The sequence below is a fragment of the Mauremys mutica genome, chromosome 2 (genome assembly GCF_020497125.1).
Source record: "Mauremys mutica isolate MM-2020 ecotype Southern chromosome 2, ASM2049712v1, whole genome shotgun sequence".
Taxonomy (NCBI): domain Eukaryota; kingdom Metazoa; phylum Chordata; order Testudines; family Geoemydidae; genus Mauremys; species Mauremys mutica.
The window spans coordinates 235,541,260-235,562,220 of NC_059073.1; the positions used below are offsets into that span (position 1 = coordinate 235,541,260).

A 20,961-nucleotide genomic window follows, 5' to 3' on the forward strand; every position below is an offset into this window, starting at 1 on the left:
CTCTTGCCACACCTGCTACACAAGAACATTTCAGCCGATCTGCATGAAAGGAATGTGCACAGTTCAATAGGCAGCCGGAATAGAAACTAAGAATGAAAATAATCTCTGTAGGTTCACCTACTCTTTGATTCTAACTCATAATTCCCCATATCTATATATCAATATCTGTTGAGCAATCATGAACCAATCCTGATATTAGCAAATGTATATCATATTCATAAATATCTGACCAATGTCAAAAGAGGGAGATGAGCACCCAATAGCACCCTATTGATTTGTCACAGAGTATCTGATTTTGCTATTTGAGGTTCAACACAGATCAACCTAGTCATACAGATGTGTTTTGAAGCTTGGTGAATGTATGACGACTTAAAGGCTTGCATACTCTTAGATTGAGCTAAAGGCCTAGTATTTGCTGTATATTAATATTTTTCCAGTATTTGACCAGTCTTAATATCTACTTATATACAGAATCTGTTTTTCCATATTATGTATTGTTCAAAACAATTACACAGGAAACTGCCCTTTATAATATGCTTCCTATAGCTCTCTTTGTCTTTAATCTTTTTCTACACTCAGAGAATATAAGATAAAAAACTCCTCCAAAGCATAAGAGCAGAAAAGAAAAATCCCCTTACATGAAAGGCATATGGGGAACAAATGAATGCAACAACAATCCTCCGATATTCCTAAGAAATATATTTCCTAGCACTCCACTGATGGCTATTTTTGTGTTCTCTCCGCAGTGCTCCTTCAGCGCTTACATTTTAATTATCCTGCACTTTGTTCACGGAAGGTATGTATTGGCTCACTGCCAATGTTGGCTAAGATTCTTCCTGTCACTACAGTGTCTAACAGCATGTACAGAACAATATCCCAATTAGATCTTTAAGTGATAGAAACATGATACACCATGTTTTCTCTGGGCCTGATTGGTACGAAGTTTCAAAATATATACTGAAGGTGACTAGTCATGCCAGCCCTTTACACAACAACAGTAAAAGCCTTGACAAGATTATTTCAAATACTAGAAATCCTGGCCATGACCCTGCTTTGGTACGGCTATTGTGAATATTGTTGTGGGTACTTCAGCAGGGAAGGTTAGAGGTTCTTCTTTTTAGCACTCTCCAATTCAGGATAAAGTCCTATGTCAATATCAAAGTTATCACTTTATTTCTTCAAAAGTTCATGGATTAAAATGACCATCCCCAACAGCGTTTTTTCAAAAGAATCCCTTCACTTTTTGTTACAAAGGGATCTATGCTGCCCCTACAAAATGTTTTATTGTGTATGAAGGGATATTTTAGAAATTTAAGGGAGAGATGTTTAAAATATCTCTCTCTTAAATTACTCTGAGTTAATTCTCCAATCCGTGATAAACATAAACATAGGGACTCTTCTGGGTGTGATGTGGGGAAATGGAGATGATGGAAATCTCTGCGGAACTTTGCAAGGAGAATTCTTCACAGCTATTGAGAAAGTAGCTGTGAAGAATGGCCAGTGTGCTCTAACTCAAGCTTGCCATAGTCATGTTTAACTTATGCTCCAGCTGTGGGCTATAATATAGCCCTGTCTTCTTTGATTTCCACCAGTCAGGTACTTCCTATGACCTTCAAGGACAAAACACTTAAAAACAGGAAAATAATTTAAATCCCTTAGATTTTGCACATTTAAAATTAAATTTCCAACCCCCCCTAAGGCCCTTAAATGAATTTCTTGTAGTTTAGATTATTGATAATCACCTTTGGGGGGGGTGAGTACACACTTTATTCACAAAATCCCAGAAGGCTGGCTATCCTATGTCCTTAGTGGCTTGAAGGCAAGTTGACTTCTTTAGAGAAAGCAAGTGGAAATTCCCAGTGATGATCTGCCAAAATCTTAGGAACTAGTTCCCTACCAGTCCTTCGGCGACACTTCGGCGGTGGGTCCTTCACTCGCTCCGGGTCTTCGGTGCATTGTCGGCAGCAGGTCCTTCAGTGCCACCGAAGACCCGGAGTGAGTGAAGGACCCACTGCCAAAGTGCCGCTGAAGAACCGGTAGGGAACTGCCCAGAGAGTACAAGCCCCATGTGCCTCCCAAAACAGCCTATCCCCTCTCATCCGACCCCCACCCACGTCCTGCCCCCAACTGCCCCCCTCAGAACCCGCAACCCATCAACCCCCCCAGCTCCTTGTCCCCTGACCACCCGCTCCTGAGACCCCCCACCCTAACTGCCTTCCAGGACCCCACCCCCTACCCAACTCTCCCTACTCCCTGTCCCCTGACTGCCCCAACCCCATCCACCACCACCCCAACAGACCCCCGGGACTCCCATGCCTACCCAACCCCCCCATTCCCTGTCCCCTGACTGTCCCCCCAGAACCTCTGCTGCCTCCAACCACTCCCTGCCCCTTATCCAACCCCTCTCTCCCAGCCCCGGCCCGGCACCCTTAACATGCTGCTCAGAGCAGCATGTATGGATGCTGCGTGGCCCGCTGGAGCTCGCAGCCCCACCCCGTTACTCAAAGCAGCAGGAGCTGCAGAGCTGCCCAGGAGCGGTCCAGAGCGCTGGTGCCAGCGGTGCAGCACACTGAGGCTCTGCCAGAGGAGGGAAGGCGGGGGAGGGGAGCTCAGGTGGGCCAGACAGGACAGTCCCACGGGCCAGATGTGGCCCGCAGGCCGGAGTCTGCCCACTCCTTTAATAACCAGTTCACGCGAACGAGTGCGAAAGGGCTCCAGCTCACCACTGGGAATTCCCTTGTGTGACTTTGCTGAGAGAGAGGGAGGAGGAGAACAAACTCAGTGGTTGGTTTGGTGGTACTCAGGTTTGTTTGATTTTTTTTAAAGACAAAGTGAGGCAAAGAACATAAGAATGGCCATACTGGGTCAGATCAAAGGTCCATCTAGCCCAGTATCTTGTCTTCCATCAGTGGCCAATGCCAGGTGCCCCAGAGGGCATGAACAGAACAGGTAATCATCAAGTGATCCATCCCTTGTCAGCCATTCCCAGCTTCCGGCAAACAGAGGCGAAGGACACCATCCCTGACCATCCTGGCTAATAGCCACTGATGGACCTATCCTCCATGAACTTATCTAGTTCTTTTTGAACGCTGTTATAGTCTTGGCCTTCACAATATCCTCTGGCAAGGAGTTCCACAGGTTGATTGTGCGCTGTGTAAAAAAATGCTTCCTTTTGTTTGTTTTAAACCTGCTGCCTATTAATTTCATTAGGTGACCACTATTTCTTCTGTTATGAAAAGGAGTAAATAACATTTCCTTATTTATTTTCTCCAAATCAGTCTTGATTTTATAGACCTCAATCATATCCCCCCTTAGTCGTTTCTTTTCCAAGCTGAAAAGTCCCAGTCTTATTAATCTCTCCTCCTACGGAAACTATTCCATACCCCTAATAATTTTTGTTGCCGTTTGCTGAACCTTTTCCAATTCCAATATATCTTTTTTGAGATGGGGTGACCACATCTGCATGCAGTATTCAAGATGTGGATATACCACGGATTTATATAAAGGCAATAAGATATTTTCTGTCTTATTATCTATCCCTTTCTTAATGATTCCCAACATTCTGTTCACTTTTTTGACTGTCGCTGCACATTGAGTGGATGTTTTCAGAGAACTATCCATAATGACTCAGAGGAAGGGTCTCTGTGTGTATGTGGCAGATTTGGGTTTCTTGTTTCTTATTTTGCAAATTCTTCTAGGCTTGTATGGCTCCTTTATTGAGCTGCACAGCTTATTGGGTCCATGGCTGAGGTCAACCAAAGGCAGACATTCATATCTTCCTATCAGAGAGGCTAATGCCTGACATAAATAGCTCTCCCGTAGTGTCTTCAGGAATGGATGTCAGTAAATTATCAAATTGTGTGCAGTCTCTAAAATTTTTTTACCTGAATACAGTGCTGCATGAAAGGTGCAAGACTGATCAATTCTGGAACCTGTGATCTTATGTATCCACAAACAGGCTGTGGCAATGCAAGCTTCCTTACACTTCATAAGCCTGGTCTACACTACGCGTTTAAACCGGTTTAAGGAGCGTAAAACCGATTTAACGCCACACCCGTCCACACTAAGAGGCCCTTTATATCAATATAAAGGGCTCTTTAAACCGGTTTCTGTACTCCTCCCTAACGACAGGAGTAGTGCTAGTATCGGTATTACCATACCGGATTAGGGTTAGTGTGGCCACAGATCGACGGTATTGGCCTCCGGGTGGTATCCCACAGTGCACCACTGACCGCTCTGGACAGCAATCTGAACTCGGATGCAGTGGCCAGGTAGACAGGAAAAGCCCCGCGAACTTTTGAATATTTCCTGTTTGCCCAGCATGGAGCTCCGATCAGCACGGGTGGCGAGGCAGTTAAAAATCAAAATAAAGAAAGAGCTCCAGCATGGACCATGCGGATGTGATCGCAGTAAGGGCAGGCAAATCTGTTCTATCAGCGCTCCGTTACAGAAGACGAAATTCAAAATCATTTTTAAAAAATCTCCAGACAGACGCCATAGCAGGGACTCAGCGCACTGCTGCGTGACAAGCGTAATGGAAAGCCAAAGAATCAAATGGATGCTAATGGACTGGAGGACTCAAGCTATCCCACAGTTCTTGCAGTCTCTGAAAAGCATTTGCATTCTTGGCTGAGCTTCAAATGCTTCTAGGGTCAAAAACAGTGTCCGCGGTGGGTCAGGGCATAGCTAGGCAATTTACGCACCCCCCCACCCACCCCCAGAAGTGAAAGGGAAAACAATCCTCTCTTGACTCTTTTACATGTCACCCTATCTTTACTGAATGCTGCAGATAGACACGATGCTGCAGCACTCAACACCAACATCCTTGCTCCCCCCCCGCCATGGGTGGCTGATGGTGCAATAAGACTGATATCCATTGTCATCATCAGCCTATTGGCACATGGGGCAGTGCAAAAGGACTGGTAACCATGCCGACTAGCATCCGTGAGGTCGATCAAGGGCACCTGGCCCTAATTTTTCCTGGTAGATGGTAATTTTTCCTGGTAGGGCTCCTCTCCTCCACACTGCTTAATGTCCTGTCTGGACTATCATAGCAGCTGGAGGCTGCCTTCCACTCATTTCTCACTAACAAGTCACTGTGTCTTATTCCTGCATTCTTTATTACCTCATCACACAAGTGGGGGGACAATGCTATGGTAGCCCAGGAAGACTGGGGGAAGAATGGAATCAACAGGTGGGGTTGTTGCAGGAGCACCCCCTGTGACTAGCATACAGCTCATAATTTCTGCTGGATCTGACACAGAGCAGCTGTGCTCTCTGGTTCTATGATACAGTGATTCTCTAGTACACTTGCCCATATTCTAGGCAGGACTGATTCTATTTTTAGATACCAAAAAGGAGGGATTGACTCAGGGAGTCATTCCCAATTTTGGCTTTTGCGCCCCTGGCTGATCTCAGCCAGGGGCACTTATGACAGCAGCAAATGGTGCAGTGCAAAAGGACTGGTAACCATGATCATCTTATTACCGATTTATGGTATGGTAGATGGTACAGTATGGCTGGTAACCATCTCTGCTGTCATGCAAAAGCAAAAGCATGCTGCTGTGTAGCGCTGCTGAATCGCCTCTGTGAGCGGCATCTAGTACACATAGGGTGACAGTCACAAAAGGCAAAACAGGCTCCATGATTGTCATGCTATGGCATCTGCCAGGGCAATCCAGGGAAAAAAGGCGCAAAATGCTTGTCTGCCGTTGCTTTCCCAGAGGAAGGAGTGACTGACGACATTTACCCAGAACCATCCGCGACAATGATTTTTGCCCCATCAGGCACTGGGATCTCAACCCGGAAATTCCAAGGGGCGGGGGAGGCTGCGGGAACTATGGGATAGCTACAGAATAGCTACCCACAGTGCAATGCTCCAGAAATCGACACTAGCCTCGGACCTTGGACGCACACCACCGATTTAATGTGTTTAGTGTGGCCACGCGCACTCGATTTTATACAATCTGTTTTGCTAAACCGGTTTATGTAAATTCGGAATAATCCCGTAGTGTAGACGTACCCATAGCCAACGTGCCTTAACCTATACCTGGCAGGAATGCCTATAAAATGAGAGTACAGCTCACTCTCCAGGCCAATTTTGTCCTGGGTTTCTCTCTCTAGACACTGCAAATAAGGGTGACAGATGTCTGATGTTTTTTATTATATAGACGCCCATCCACAGAACTGTAGACAGATTTTCTAGATCCTAACACATTTTTAAACTGCTGACATGGTTTAACCAAACACTCTTTTAAAAAAAACAAACAAACAAAAAAACACTTTTCCCCTAGTCTAGACAGGGCCCTGGAATTCAGTGGCCATAGTCACCTGCATGTGTGGAACTTTCATGGTCTCAGTACCTGTTTGACACAAAGGCTGAGGGGAGTATAAGGCTCCTTACATGGAAGCTGAGCAGGGTAACTGGCCCCTCTTTTGGTAAAGCAGGTTGAGAAGAACTGAGGTTCCAATCCTGAGAGGGAGCACTAGGCAGATGATATTTCCCTTTAAGAATCATGATTTTCCTGTGCAGCTATGGAGTAAAGGAGGCAATGGAATGTCTTTGACTGCAGCCATGGAAGATAATATATTTGCATTAAATGCCGAAAGCAGATAATACTTAGCTACTGAAGCTTCCCTGCACCTTAGCACCTCTTACAAATCTAAAGCAGAGATACTCTTAGAGATTTCAAGTATCAGAGGGGTAGCCGTGTTAGTCTGGTTCTGTAGAAGCAGCAAAGAATCCTGTGGCACCTTATAGACTAACAGACGTTTTGCAGCATGAGCTTTCGTGGGTGAATACCCACTTCTTCAGATGCAAGAAGTGGGTATTCACCCACGAAAGCTCATGCTGCAAAACGTCTGTTAGTCTATAAGGTGCCACAGGATTCTTAGAGATTTAACACCAAACGTCAGAAAAATAAGTAATCAGTAAGGCCTAAATCCTCACCTTCATGGCCATGAAGCCAGACTTGCCACAGGTGTTATCTTCAGAAACCTCTCCTCCATCATCTCGCAGGCCAATGGAGCAGCAGTGGAGCCACCTGAGAGCTATGAAATAGCCCCCACTCCTCCTGTGCACCAGTTCCTTAGGAACAATGGTTGGTGCAACTCAGAAGCAAACCCCCTGTAAATGGGTCGACTCACCCCTGCGGCGTCTCCTGCTGGTTGCTCTGCGAATTTAGCTCAGTCCAGCCCTGGAGCACCCTCTGCAGGGTGGTGATCCACCTGTTCGTAGGCCCCCGTATCCCTCCCTGGACCCGGTGCCCTTTTACATGGGGTGCTGCCCCCTAGCAGTAACCCCCCGTCTCTCTGGGTCTCCCCTCCTTAGGGAACCCTCACCCTCTATCCCTACCTTGCCTCAGTTTTTGGCTACTGCCAGTCATTGTCTAGCCCCACACTCTGGGGCAGACTGCAGTCTCAGCCAACTCATCCCTGGCAAGGAGGGTTTGGACCTGCTGCTTTGTCCTACCCCTGGGCTGCCCTCTGCAACCCCCAGTACCTTTGGCCCACTGCTAGGCCGCAGCCTGGGGCTTTCCAGGCTGGAGCTCCCCAGCTCCTTAGCCTGTCCCCAGCCCTGCTTCACTCAGGTACCTGGTCTCTATTTCCCAGCAGCTAGGCCCATCTCTCTCTATAGCCAGAGAGAGACTGTCCTGGCTCATAGCCTTTTATAGGGGCCAGCTGTGGCCTGATTGGGGTGTGGCCCAGCTGCAGCTACTTCCCCAATCAGCCCAGCTTGAGAGTAGCAGCCCTCAAGCCCTGCCAAGCTGCTTTTAAACCCCTTAAAAACCCCGGAGCAGGGAATCCACCCTGCTACACCCCCCTTTCACTGACTCCTGCTCCTCCCTGCCTTCAAATCCATCATTGCTGAGGCACCTGGAGAGCCCCGGGTATACTGTTTTCCTGGGAGGCTGAGGGTCCATAACTACACTGTGGACTGCCCTTCCTACACAATTGAACAATACCAATTCTGCTGTACCTGGGCCCGTCCAACCTCCAGATTGGATTTGCCTCAAGTAAACACTTTATTGTAATTGGAATGATTTTAGATTTTCATAATAGGTAGAAGTGCAAGGTCTCTTAGAAATGTCACCCACATTAATCTGTGTTTGATCTCTAGAGACTGTCTGGGTATCTACTACTAGGTGGGCCCCTAATCTTGAAGAAGGAGATTCAATCAGTTATAATTAAAGGTTTCAACCAACAAATACTAACAAGAAAGACACAACCCACCTTTCCCCAAGAGAGGCTGGACCGCAGCAGTGTAAACTGCCTCTTGCTTTCATTTCACAGTGAAGAGGAAAAATGTAGATTTAAGATCAGAAGTTCAATTGAAAATAGTCCTAGAGAAGTTCCCAGTTTGTTCTCATGTCTGAATTTTACTGTTTTTCAGGAAAGGTTTTCTCCTAATTTAATATGTTAAATACTACTGTTTTATAGAAATGGTTTTATTATATACATGGTACTGATTGATATTTATAATATTCCTCTTTGTGTTCCTGTAAGCTGGCGCGTCGGGGCTCAACCCTCCTGCTGGGCCGGAGGGGAGCCACACCGACTCGCTCCTTGTCCCCTCTACGTGGGAAGTCCAGACCCTCTGGAGCAGGGGGGCTGGATAACAGCAAAAAGTCTCAATATGAGTCCAGTCCCTCTGGAGCCGGGGGGCTGGATAACGGCAATCAGTCTCAATATAAGTCCAGTCCCTCTGGAGCAGGGGGGCTGGATAACGGCAATCAGTCTCAATATGAGTCCAGGTCCAGACCCTCAGGCAGGGGCCGCACAAGGCACACAGTCACTAAGTATACGCCCCGGCCCTCAGTTAGGGCGGGCAGCCGGACAGCAGTCCTTGGGCTCAGACCTCTGGAGCAGGGGCTGAGCAACAGCAAAATCAATATAGGCTCAGGCCTCTGGAGCAGGGGCTGAGCCGCAGCAAAGTCAATATAGGCTCAGGCCTCTGGAGCAGGGGCTGAGCAACAGCAAAGTCAATATAGGCTCAGGCCTCTGGAGCAGGGGCTGAGCAACAGCAAAGTCAATATAGGCTCAGGCCTCTGGAGCAGGGGCTGAGCAACAGCAAAGTCAATATAGGCTCAGACCTCTGGAGCAGGGGCTGAGCAACAGCAAAGTCAATATAGGCTCAGACCTCTGGAGCAGGGGCTGAGCAACAGCAAAGTCAATATAGGCTCAGGCCTCTGGAGCAGGGGCTGAGCAACAGCAAAGTCAATATAGGCTCAGGCCTCTGGAGCAGGGGCTGAGCAACAGCAAAGTCAATATAGGCTCAGACCTCTGGAGCAGGGGCTGAGCAACAGCAAAGTCAATATAGGCTCAGACCTCTGGAGCAGGGGCTGAGCAACAGCAAAGTCAATATAGGCTCAGGCCTCTGGAGCAGGGGCTGAGCAACAGCAAAGTCAATATAGGCTCAGACCTCTGGAGCAGGGGCTGAGCAACAGCAAAGTCAATATAGGCTCAGACCTCTGGAGCAGGGGCTGAGCAACAGCAAAGTCAATATAGGCTCAGGCCTCTGGAGCAGGGGCTGAGCAACAGCAAAGTCAATATAGGCTCAGGCCTCTGGAGCAGGGGCTGAGCAACAGCAAAGTCAATATAGGCTCAGGCCTCTGGAGCAGGGGCTGAGCAACAGCAAAGTCAATATAGGCTCAGACCTCTGGAGCAGGGGCTGAGCAACAGCAAAGTCAATATAGGCTCAGGCCTCTGGAGCAGGGGCTGAGCAACAGCAAAGTCAATATAGGCTCAGGCTTCCGTGCCTGAGCGCGGAGGTGAGGGGGAAACTGCCACCCGCGAGTGGGGTGGCAGGGGGAACACAGGCCCGCCCACTCCACTGTGTTCCAGCCCGGGGCCCTAGTAGCGGCTCTCACGGCCGCTGGTCAGTGGGGTCCTGACCGCAACACACTGACATGGGGACCTCAGTGTCCGTAGCCTGACAGGGGTCGGCTATCCCCGGGCTACACTCCATATCCCCCTCGGGGCCTACCTGCACACTTGTATTCGGTTCGGGCCAGCCAAAGGTCCTCGGCTCCTCCGGGTCTGGGCTTGGGGGGAGGTCTGGTAGTGCCTCCGGAAAGTCCGGCCAGGCCTGCTCCGGCGGTTCCTCCGGGAAGCAGGGCCGGGGAAGCCCCGGCGGCTCCTCTTCGGGGGGGGCGCAGGGGCGGTCCGGCGGGTGGTCCCAGTACCTGTCACGGGGCGGCTCGGGCGGCTCCTCCTCCTCGTAGTGGGCGCGGGGAAGCGGAGGCCAGTCTGGGCAGCTGCCTTGGTTCCTAGAAGGCTCCCGGTCAGGAGCTCCCGCCGGCACGTCTGCTCCCGGCGGCTGCTGGCTCCTGACTGAGCTCTGGCGTCTTCCTTTTATACTTCCTGTCCCGCCCCTTGACTTCCGGGGGGCGGGGACAGGAAGTGGTGTCTCAGCCCACTTGGGCGTCTGGCAAGGAGCTCCCTCTGCTGGGCCGGAGGGGAACCACACCGACTCGCTACAGTTCCTGTTATAGTTGCTTAGTTGAGTTCATTGTAAAGTTAAAAATTGGGTTAACACAGTGAAATATTTATTGATTCAGCAGCCAATAGTCAATTTCATTTGTGGTTCCTATAATCCAAAGTATTAAAATCTTTCAGACTAATTTAAAAGTAAGCCAACCAAATAAAGTAATTTTACTAGTAATTTTAGGTCTGAATTTTTTTTTTTGTAAGTTTGTTAATGTGGAGCAGAATTTGGAAGATATATTTGTGACGTCACATGAAATGCAAATTTAATTCAATTCACAAGACTAATGAATATAACAAGTCCAGCAATTTACAAGTTGTAGAAACCATGTATGATATGGTAATAGTAAAAGTATTTTATAAGAGTAAATTTCCGAGAAGAGTTGCAGACAGTTTGTACTCATGTTTGAAACGTACTGTTTTGCAGCTCGACACTGGTTGCACACGCTGGACCACGGGTACTGCAAAGCTGAAAAACAGACACTTCTGGAGTGTTCTCAGTCTGTTTTAAGGTATTAAGAGGTAACAAGATTAGCTAATATATGGTCATTTTAGAATATATCTGAAAATGTTTTGCATGTTAAAGGCACACACAGACAATTCAAAATCGAGTCAATTAAGACAAAAGTTAAAAGTAGATTCTTGTTCAATAGTAGTGCCTGCCAGTTCATGTTTTTACAATCACATTTTCCTATTTTTAATGCATCTCTCTCCCCAGTAGCAGAGTGTAAGACCCACACAAAACACCAGGAAAATGGACTTAGACCACAGTCCTGCAACTGGATCCACATAGGTGAAACTCTGCTGATGTGCCAGATCCCGCTGAAATCAGTATGGCTCAGCAGGGGCACAGGACTCTTACTGGGTGGATCAGGATGTAACTGATTATACAAAAGAAACAGTGACACTTACTATTGCTATATAAAAGTACTGCAAATGTTCAATATAAACAAACATAAAAGACTAAGACCTGTTTTGCTCTGTCAGTAATCTCTTTCAGTTCTAGTAATCCCATCTGTTACTGCAGCAAGAAGTGAAATATTTTCAGACAGAAATGTGGGGTGAAATCCTGGCCCCACTGAAGTCAATGACAGAGGCTCAGATTCCCAAACATATCTAGGTGTCACTGAATGGGAATTAGGAACTTCTAAATACCTTTGCAAATCTGCACCAAAATTACAATTGGGGGAAAGGATTTCACCTGTGATTTTTTTTTAGCTGCTTCTTCACTTTCAAAGAATTCATCTTTTAATTCTAATCATTTGGCAAATTATTGTAATGATCCTTTTAATAAAAAAATAAATAAAATAAAATAGAAGAAGGAAAAGCTTCATTAGTGCCATGCAGGTTATTTATTTATACAGGGCAGTATTAGAAAGAGAGTCTCAAAGGATGCATCTGGCAATGAATCCTGTTTTGTACAAGGACTGTATCTCATTCACGTTAGGGCAGAATTGACAGTCGCACATTAGAAAGGAAAGATCCTATTTTGGTGGTTTGCTTACAGCTAGTTCTTCCCAGTGGTGACATAATCTTACATAACAGTTCTTATCAGCCTTAGACAATCCTTCTCTTGATACCAGAAGCAGAAAAAACAGTAGCCAGCCCAGATGAATAGCCATTTAGTGAATGTATTTCATGTATTTCACATGGTGACAGTGTAAACCCAGCACATATCAGTTTTTGCATGTATTCTTTATCTAATCTATGAAAAGGAAAATACTTGTGGACCAGGTCTAAAATGTATGCCTATCAGAGGAATGAGAACCAGCATACACTCTCCCCCATCTTCAGCTCTTTATTCAGTCAAGGATTTTGTGAAAGGGCCAAATTTTCCAAAGAACCTAACCTGCCCTCCCTTTGAGTGTGCACAATTTGTTCATACAATTTCAGTGCATTGTCACTTACTTGTGCAAATAACATAATTTAAGCATGCAAATCCCCATGGCACTCAATTTGCACAAGAGATTTTGCATACAGATATAGCCTATATTTTAAAAACTTGATCCAAACTGCAGAGTTCTCTCCACACATTTTTTTTCTGGTCTCTCTCCCCCACCTCCAGCAGCATGGCAGCTATAGAAGCAATGCTGATATTGGGCAAGTGCCCCCTACCTGCACAAAATCCCCCTCAGAGGTTCAGAGCTGGCTCAATCAGTAGTAATTTAGGCACAGATATCCATCTGGCTACATGCTGCCTAAGGAGGCAGGAAAGCAGCTCTATGGGACTAGAGTGAAGGAAAGGGCATACCATGGAATTGGCACCCCATCTTTCTGTTGGCATCCTGTCCTCCCAGATAAGTTAAGTTGTGTTCTGTTACCCTATGTTCATATAAGGGTTTATGGTTCCCCCAACTAAAACCTTCCAAACAATTGGTAGATATGTAGAAGAGGGAAAAAAAGTAATATCTCTTTGTACCTCACAGTCTTTAAGTTATCTCTGTTTTCATGGTTTCTGAAAGCTTACATTTTGCCAAGTTTTCATTTTATTTTAGATAACACTCCTTAGAATGGAAAACCCAGTGAGTAGGTAAAAAAAATAATCTGTGAACCATAATAAATGGATTTCTGCCAATGACAGGTCATGATACAGAAAAAAAATCCGTGATGACCCTCTTTCCTCTACTCTCATTTATCTCCTACCAGTGTCCACAGATAGATTTCTGCTGTATGATTTATTGCAGAAAAACACCACATAGAAATGGGCTTTTGATAAAATTGTTCAAGGATTCCTGGACAATAAATCCTAATCTTTACATGCATGCTGCAAGATGTTTCACCTTTCTTATGCTATAAATAATATATGCCAAATGTGATAATAAATCCATACATTTAAGCAATGTTTGTGTAGTTTAGGAAGTAAAATTACAGTATGTAAGCCTGATGTTAATAGCAGCTACCTAATGCAGAGAATATTGATGGCAATATTTTTTTATTTGAGATCCAAATTTCCAGCACTGTGTTGTACTTTGTGTTCCATAAGGAAATTTGTGAAAAGCACAACAGACACTCTGGGGCTTCAATCAACAGAGATGCTTCTTTAGCTCAGTGGCCGAGCACCTGCTGAGGAAGTCAACTGAAATTTCCAGTTCTAGTCCATGCAAAGACCTCTCTCTCTTCATAATAAATCATCTACATCAGAAGTGTGTGATAGCATCAGTCACCTGCCTATGACCCCACTACTGTTACATTGGTGTTAAGTGTATAGGAACCCAGCATTTAAAGCTCTGTATATACTATAAAGTCAAGGTCTGGTTATGGCTTAATGGTACAGAGAAATGGGAGTTAAGTATAACTTGGCTGCCTTGCATATATTTGCTATGGCAATGAATCTAGGCCTCAGGATTGACTTTTATTACTGATTCCTCTAGCACCTGGAAAATACTGCAAAGCATCCATCTCTTCAAGTTGCCAGACAAAGAGTGCAGATCTTAATCTAGAATGTAAAACTGAGCTAATGAAATATATGCCATTCCAGGAGGCAGCTTGGCCACAATACACTCTGCTGTGTAGAAAAGAAAAAAACTGAAGGATAAGAATGGTTTCAGGGGAAAGGTAAGAACATGAAAAGTTGATATGAAAGAAAATTCAATTAGAGGTAAAAATAATAATGCTAATAATTAGTGCGTCCCTGGGGACAAAGACATCCAAATTTCAAATAATGAAGTCATCATGAGTCACTTTTGACTGACAATTCTGTTGTGTTTTTTTACCTGTATTCCTAATGCTGTAATATCTACCTGATGCTTGTTTTTCTAACAAAAAAAGCCAAAATTAAAAATATCGACCATGTTGCCTTTGCAAGAAGATAACACTGCCACAGTATTTCCCCCACACAATTATTTGTCAGGGTATCACTAAAGATTTAATGGTAACGTACAGGTACATTTGGAAAGGGACTTTAAAGCAAAGCAAAGCAAGAAAAAGGAAAAAAGAGAAACTGAAGAAAGAAAAATCTTTCATTTAATTGGAAGGGGAGAAACTCAAGTAAATAACATGTTTGGTTTCAGCGGTGTCCTCTGATCTAAACTGAAGGTCACAGACAGAGATGCCACAGAAGTTATGATTATGTGAAATGAAGTGAGAAACAATAATTTAGCGTAATAAACACTTTTAGTAACTACAGAATGTCCTGTTCAGTGAAATTGTCTGCCAGGTGTGTCTGCCTGTCTCTAGTACACTTGGCTAATCTTATGCTGAAATGACAGCAATACATGTTATTCTTAGAAATACATGACTAATGTTGGGTTGCATGAAGGGAAGTTCACCTCACTTCTCCAGCACACAGCAGAAACATCTCCCTCTGGTTTGCCTAGCTGAAACATAAAGACTTTCACTTTCAATTCATTGATTCAAATTTCAGTCAACCATGAAAACTCATGCAATTTTCTTTGTATAATCCTTCATCCCCACAGACACAAACCAGACTAAACTATATTTGGAACTATATTCTTAGGGTGCTTTTTTCTCTCTGGGCAACAAGTCTGACAATAAAGAGGAGTATCTCCTGACAAAACAGTGAAGGCCATCAAATCTCTCCTTGCACATTACTGCACTTGGCAGTCCACGAAACTCTTGCTTTCAATTTGTTGTTTTTATAAATGGAACCAGGACTCAGTCTTTCTTCCTAGACCAACCACCTTTCTCAGATCACATACTGTGCCTCCAGCCATTTTGATTCTTAAAATAGTCTGCTTCCTTGTTCTCTTGGAAAAGCTACTAAGGGCTTGTCTCCACTTACCGGGGGATCGACGTATGGCAATTGATCCACCGGGGGTTGAGTTAGTGGGTCTAGTGAAGACCCGCCAAATAAACCGCTGATCACTCTCCTGTCGACTCTGGTATGCCACCAGAATGAGAAGCACAAGGTAAGTCAACAGAAGAGTTTCTCCCATCAACCCAACATGGTATAGACTCCACAATAAGTCAACCTAAGGTACGTCAACTCCAGCTACATTATTCATGTGGCTGGAGTTGCGTAACTTAGGTTGACTTAGCCCCATAGTATAGACCTGCCCGTAGTGAAACAGAAACTATTATTTCACTGGTCTATTATCTCTCCTCTTAGCCATTCTTGAGATCATGGTTCCTCATATCATGTTACTTCAAATTTTTTCTACTGTATGTCAAATAACCTTGCATTTATTTTTGAAGAAAATATTTAACTATTAGTTTAAAAGCATGGGTAGAAGTGGCTCAGCACAAGTTCTGAGAACACATTTTAATGAAAAGGGTGGCTCCAAATTCATTTATCACATGATTATGGCTTGTAATATCATAGTCTATACCCTCCAAAAGGATTTCAGCATAGCTCACCGAAAACCAACAAAATATGATGTTGATCTGCTGTACATATCAAAGCCCTCCATCACATAAGAGGAATGTCTTCAGTTGGACCCAACTACCTTTTTTTCAAAGTTTAAAGAAGTGTTTAATTTTGTTTTATTTATTAGTTATTTCATTTTGTTTTATTTATTAGTTATTTTTCCACTTTGTGTCTGGGACTGAAAACAGGAACTACCAGAAGTCTCAGGGGAGAGCACATTTTTACAGCGTTGCTAGCCCGATATTGGAAACCAAAGAGGTTCAGATGAGCTGCAGAAAATCATCTTAGCTATTTAGAGCTTATCTGAACTTTTGAGGTTTACCTAGCACCAACAAGCAGAGCTGGTTGAGTATCAGAAACACTTATTTAGAAAAAATATTTGTTGAAAAAAGGCAATATTTGAAGAATACATTCAACAAACTGTATTAATAAGGGACAAGTGTAGGGCGTATGCAACTGCTGAGAAGGTTAAATGCTTGGCCCACCATACAAATGACAGGTTTCAGAGTAGCAGCCATGTTAGTCTGTATCCACAAAAAGAACAGGAGTACTTGTGGCACGTTAGTCTCTAAGGTGCCACAAGTACTCCTGTTCTTCATACAAATATGGAAAGCTCTAAATGCAGCAGAACTGCCATACTTTTGTCTTGTACCTGAGAGCAGCCCACAGACAGACTGTGCAGGACTCTGCATCTCAAGTCTCATGAAACTCTGCTCTGTGATGACTGTCTTTGACACCGCAGAGAGGGGTAAAGAGAAGCTCAGGGAGGAGGGGCAAAAGTGTGGTCAGTGAATTCTTTTACTACTGATTCAGAGGTACATTTTCTGTTACTGACATCCCTTGCACATGTCTTTGTCCAACTGGAGTGCTCCGCAACACCTGTTCAATCAGCTAACAGAGGCCCAGACTCTAAGCCTTTTCTCCTAATAAGCTGAATGTAGTTTTCTGGATCACTCTCCTACACTTCTCTGTGTCACTGGCACTGATATGCAACACACCACCATAGGATTCTCCTCATACTCACTGAAGTCTGTTTGGCTGTTTTGTGAGATCCATCATGTTTGCAGTTGGTAGGGAAGTCACTAAATGGTTCCCACAGACATAACAGAGCCAGTTATCAATATTTCTAATGACTGAATCCCCTAGTACCTCACCCTGTCTGTCTAACAATGGCATTCTCATCTACTGCTAAGATCTCCATATGTGTGAGGAATGATCTTCTTCTCCTTCTTTTTCGGTATCTCTATTACTGGAGGTTTGCAGTCATGGTAGCCCATTCTGTATGGTCCTCTGTTAGTCTCTTTGTGGCTGAATAGGCCTTTTGATTCAACCAGGATACCTCATTGTCCATCCAAGATCTTTTTTCTCTGCCTTGCGTTCTTCTGCTATCCAGGGCCTGTAAATGTGCATTACCCACTGAACCACTTACAATGTGCCCGGCAAATTGAATCTTTCTTTTCATAAGACCTGAGTTCCAACTATCTCTAATACTCTTTTGTTGATTAAATGGTCTAGCCATGATATTTTCAGAATTCTTCTAAACCACCATAATTCAAAGGATAGTAGTTTCTTTATTATTGATTGTTTGGTTCCCATGTTTCACAACCATAATTTGATACAGACCAAATTTAAGTTTTTAAGAGTTGGAATTTAGTCTTCAGATTTGTTTCCTCTCTCATCAGATGATTATTCTTCCAGAATCTTTTTTTTCACTTCTGCTATTCTGGTGCTGACATCAATATCCAATCTTTCGTCTTCTGTAATGATCTGTCCTAAACAGCAATAATTTCTCACTTGCTATATAGCTGTGTTGTTTACTGGGTTTGTATGTTTTCCCAGGGTCCTTGCATACCACCCTAGTTTTTGTCTGGTCCACATTCAACTCTAGATCATTTTCTTTGCCATATTCATATATAATCTCCACTAACTTCATCAGATCTTCTGAATAAGCCAACAGCACTGTGACATCTGCACAGTGAATGTTATTCACTTATTTTCCATTCACCTTAATACCTTCGTCTGTTTCTTCAATTAATGATAAGTCTCCTTTATTTCTCTTTTGTAAGTGGGTCATAAAACTGGCATTCTTAACTGGAGGATCAAGACAACCAGTATTGAGGTGTCCCTATAGGCCCCTCACAATGCCCCTATACGCTGAATAATTCCATCTATCTCTTCTCTCTCAATTCAGCAACTCTAGCCTCAAGATTCTGTGCGTGGGCTCTGAGGACCATGAACAGCTTGCACCAGGTGTGTGTGTATGCCACTCTTTCACTAGGAAGGCAAGTAAGCATATATTCAGGACTCTCTTCAGTGAGCTGAGCAGCCCTCATGCTGAATATTCTGTTGCTGGTTTTCCACCTCCATTGGTGATACTGGGATTTTATTTATACTAGACATAGTGGATATGTCTACACTGCAATAAAACACCTGCGGCACCATCTCTGCACCCAGGTCAATTGACTTGAGCTTGAGGGGCTCTGGCTGTGGGGCTAAAAATTGCAGAATAGACATGCAAGCATGGGTCTTTTGTTGGAGTGTGAACATACCTATACGTTTTATCTTTAAGTTAGAAGACCAACCATTTTATTAATGTATTTTATTTAATACATTTTCTTTACTAACAACTAATTCCTAAACAACCTACTCCACTCAGTGCCAAATTCACCTGTGTTCACTTTGGAGCTTCTTTGCACTCAAGAATGAGTCTCCCACCTAGGGTGGCCAGACAGAAAATGTGAAAAATCTGGTTTGGAGGCAGGGAGGTCATAGGACCCTGTATAAGAAAAAGACCCAAAAATCAGGGCTATCCCTATAAAATCGGGACATCTAGTCGCCCTACTCCCACCAGCTAGTTTTGCATTTATACCTTCCCAGTACAAAACACAAGGACCTGGCTCCTTCCATACACTTAATCACTATCAGTCACCATACAAAGACAACCGGTTGATCTTACCTGTAACTAATGCACTTCAAACACTCACTATGACTCACTGACATCAAAGACACTCATTTTATTACCTTCGGAAAAGCCTAGTTCAAAGAGATTAGTTTCAACTGCTCTAATAAGCAGTAAGGTCTTAACAATTAACTAATGCCTTCTAAAATAACTGTTTTTTATAGTTTATGCTTTAAAGCCCAAATTTAATTTTCCAAATTTTTAAACAATCCAAATTCAGTTTTAAAGGTTCATATTAAAAGAAAACAAACAACTGAAAATAGTGGAGTCCAACTCCCTTGTAATCTGGCCCCTATTCAGCAAAGCACTTAAGCACATGCTCAAGTCTCAATGAAGTGAAAGTTGCTCTGCAACATGGTGACCCCCACCACTGCCTCTCTTTCAGTGTTTTGGGCCTTTCTCTGCTTGAGAAATTCCAGGGGCATAAACTCCCCTTGTGGGGGTAAGTTTGCTTTAGAAGTGGAGAGAACTTTTTTAAAACTCTGGTTGTACTGAACACGTATATTAATAAAATCATAAAATCGAATGCATTGTTCTCCATTCTACAAGCTGGAGTAATGTTAAATGCAAGTGGGAAAATAAAGGAAAGAAATCTTTTCTGTCATCTTCTGATTCGAACTCTGACTAGAGTAAGGCTGAGATAATTTATGGGAGAGTAATGATCTGCATCTGGAATCTCTAGTTCAACCTGCCGCATGACTGAGCTAGTTTTTATAAAGAACCTTAGCAAGCTGGCGCCACAACAAATGAAGAAAATGAGTTTAATCACTTTACAAGCTTGCTGACTTGTGGGTCTTGATGGCTAGATCTGAATGAGACATGGGGGAAATAGTGGCAAAAATATGTTGGATGCGTATGCAGTTGATGGTTGATTTTTTTTTCCTTTTGGTATGTCAGACATGCAAAAACAAGTAGATTTTAAATGCCGTACACTAAAGTCTAGTGATCACACTGAGAGAGATGTGCAAGCCCTGAAATACCTGTTAACCATATCTATCCACTGAGTCAGCAAGGCAACTCAAGGCACAGAGAGATAAGTGGGTATGTAAGTAAAAAGCAAAAAGCAGCCTCTCTGAGGGGTACCCACATGAGCAGAAGTATCAAGATCGATGTGGCTGCACTTACAATATCTCTGAATAATATTCTTCTAATACTAGCAATTGATCTACAAAACAACAATGGTTTAAATCACAACAAGCAGGACATTTTTACAAGCTACAAATTAGGGGTGATACTCTACATTCTGGAATAACTTTGCTGATTGTGTGCCAGCCAATGATTCAACTCAGGGACAAGTAAGCAAGGTAGGAAATCTGTGTAGAAAGGGGCAATCTGACAGGTTGGAAGAATGTGGGTCAGAAATGGAGCAGTTTAGTATTAGCTATTGATTTGGAATTGTGCTGTAGTTCTGGTTTTGAGTAATCATGTAGAGTTTAAGAAGCCATAATAAAAGCAGAGAGAAAGTGAACATTTACCCTATTTCTATCTTTAATATAGAAGCTTTTTGTACCTTATCTTTTAGGGTAATCACTTCAAGTTAAACGTTGAAGTCAATGGAGCCAGGGTTTCACCCTGAGTTTTTATCTTCAGTATCTCAATTTCAAATTCTGAAGAAGAAAAAAAGTTAATTAATATGGCATTGTCTCCAGAGCCCTGATACTGCACCAGAACAGGTCCACCTGCAAGACAATGCACAATAAAGGCCCTGGAGAGTAGTGTGAATCTCTATGTGAATATATTAGTTTTAGAGCATATGGATTAAGAACAGCCAGGAATACTTCATGGTCATCCATGATTCTTTTTAATAAAGTGGATTGTTTTTAAGGATGGACATAGCTACCAAAGAATGGGTATCAAAGGCTTCCAACTTAGCTAATGAACATAGAACAACCACTGATATGCCTGAAAATAAACCAGTGCAAATATTTAAAAGTGTCACAAACAAGTTTGTATATCTCTAAGGGCTTGTCTACAGACACAAGCTGAACTGCTTTATCTATACTAGTGTAGTTATACTAGTATCTATACTAGTGTAGTTAAACCTCTCCTTGCATGGACACAGCTCTATCAGTATAAAGATGCCTTATACCCGGGACACTAACCCACACAGGGGTTGGCAGCAGGAGACAAACTTGGGACCTCTTGAGCTTAATGCATGAGCCTCTACTGCCTGAGCTAAACAGACATGTCT

At 43.7% G+C, this 20,961-nt stretch overlaps 1 long non-coding RNA gene across 1 annotated transcript in view; it reads left to right on the top strand.

Moving 5' to 3' along the window:
• LOC123362802 overlaps window positions 1-11,007 on the top strand; it is a 46,185-nt gene extending 35,178 nt beyond the window's left edge. Inside the window, exons 3-4 of the long non-coding RNA XR_006576577.1 lie at window positions 747-796; window positions 10,913-11,007. This is a non-coding gene — a long non-coding RNA (uncharacterized LOC123362802). The remainder of the gene's footprint in view (window positions 1-746; window positions 797-10,912) is intronic.
• The last annotated feature ends 9,954 nt before the right edge of the window (window positions 11,008-20,961 follow it).